The sequence below is a fragment of the Lampetra fluviatilis genome, chromosome 1 (assembly GCF_964198595.1).
Source record: "Lampetra fluviatilis chromosome 1, kcLamFluv1.1, whole genome shotgun sequence".
Lineage (NCBI taxonomy): Eukaryota > Metazoa > Chordata > Hyperoartia > Petromyzontiformes > Petromyzontidae > Lampetra > Lampetra fluviatilis.
Window position 1 is genome coordinate 18,825,577 of NC_136275.1, and position 2,328 is coordinate 18,827,904.

The window sequence follows — 2,328 nt, forward strand, 5'->3', positions numbered from 1 at the left end:
CGAGGAGGGCGCAGCACCACTCGGGAGCCCGGCGAGGAAGCTGCGGGTGTTGGAGGCAGCCGTGGGTGCTGGGGTGGGGCTCCAGGCGAGGGCAGTAGGGCAGGAGGGGCAGTAAAAGGGAAGCGCCACTCACTCAGCCTCCCCACCGCAGGCCGAGACGGCGGTGGATTTGTTACCAAGGGGCATTCGATTTTGAAAATATTAAATCATTTGCCCGAGTTACTCGAAAACGTGGATAATGTTGGTTGGGGTAGAATGAAGGATCAAATTTGGGCTTCGGACATTTGACAAGATTGAGGAATAGGGTTGGAGTCAAGGATAAGGTAAGGATCAGAAAGTTGGTAATGGTAAGGATTAGGGTTGAAATTTGGGATTTTATTTGGATCAATGCTTTAAATTTAGCACACACGTTTGTATGTTTACCGTTGACATCACCGCTGCACCTTTTCAATGATACGTCGACATTTAGGGTATGGGACATTCGGCTGGAGAAACTAGTCTTGATACGTGGGTGTGTGTGTGACATGAGATGAGGACAGACCCATCAGACTTGAGCAAACACAATCCCGACGGCTTGCAGAAAGAGGTGGAGTCCGTCTCGAGCATCATCCCTTGGACGAGCTTGCAATGCTTACTAATCCCCCACCAGTCTTCACGTACACATCGAAGGCACGGCGCGCGCGGCATGGCCAACGCTCGAGACGCAGCCATGCGGTCTCTTCTTCAGGTTCACGCACGGCCCTTGGCTCCAACTTTCACCCATCTCCGCCGCATGCAGTTTCCATGCGGAAACAGCGCAGGTGACATTTGAGTCACTGGCTCACCCCCGAGAAAAAATCAGCCATGGCAGCGTCTCAATGTGCACGTGACGCATCCTGTGAAACTTCTCCTTGGACACGCTGTGACGGTTTCCATTGCCGTTGTCCGTCGCTTAAAATGACCCTTTGGGTACCAGCGTCAAATAAACTCGATTGCAGTGACACAGGACGGAATAGTGAAATGTGTATTGCACTAAGCTTGCACCACACAAACTCCTTGCTTAAAGAAGTTGCAACATGCAATACTTGCACGTTCGGTAGTGCCACGATTTATAACGCCAACTCATTCCTTGTTACATATTGTGAACGATATTTTTGTAAAAGTACGTGTGAAACTTGAGAAACATTTGTTTTTTTTACTGTGTAGACTGTATGGTGAGTGCAGTCAGTGCTAAGCATTGGTGTTTTGGAAAATCTTAATCCACTCATCCTCCCAGGCCCTCTCCATTCTATGCCATGCGAGTCAAATATTCCGCTGTTACACGGTCAATATACTGGGCTCAGTCCATACAAAAGCTGCCACAATGTTCTTCCATTAACCTTCGCTCTAAGTTATTGCAACCTTTTCCAAAAGCTTTTCATGTCTACCAACATTACTTCCCCCTTCGACGATCGAGGCCAGACATCAAATCTACAAATAATAGGAATTGGTACTGCACACGTGTTTGAGCTGTGTTGTATATACTTTCTGAAGTGTTTTCAGGTTGTGCCACGTAAATGTCCGACATGTTGCACCACGTACTCAAGCTCCCAGTTCCTGAAGCTCCTAGCTTGTGGGAGCGAAACGTTGGCACACCATGCCAAACACGCGGCACAAGAAAATGCATCGGAGAAATATAGACATTAGTGACTTACACTGGGTCGTTGTGACCTTGGCACGTATTGGCGTGTAATGGAGGGGCCTTGAGGTTTGGAGTTGAGAACTTGTGTCAAGTGGTCGAAATCATGTCGTCTTATGACTCGTCTCCAATCCCTGTGGTTTTGGTCGGAGCAATGGAATTAACGAAGTGACCGCGTTAACGTTATAGAAAGCAGTTTTTGTGATCGTGCGAAAATGTGGCCGTGGTTCATGGAGGGATTCACGAGATCTCCAACGGCGGCTGCTGCTGCTGCTCGCGGTGTCTTCTAGAACCTCGTGGTGCCAGCCTGGTCGCGGATGTTTGGAATAAAATGGGTGCGGGAGGCGTCAATGAACGCGCACTTGAGTTGGTGTTCATAACGCACTTTAAACACACTTACAATTAGCCACCCAAATGGGTTTCTGTGCAGTGGGAGATGTGGCCTCGGCAGTGGCTTTTTAAAACGACTGTAAACCCCAGGGTGCTTGGGAGTGGTGGTGACATGGAGATAAACCAGATAAGGATTAACCAGAATTGTTTCAAAGCGAGGGATTTGTTAGTCTGTTAATAGCCATTTCGTATATATAAAGAATTTAACAGCTTAATTACTAAATATTGTAGCAACATAAGACAAGCGAGTGATGATGGTATGCATTTGATTTGTGACGTGG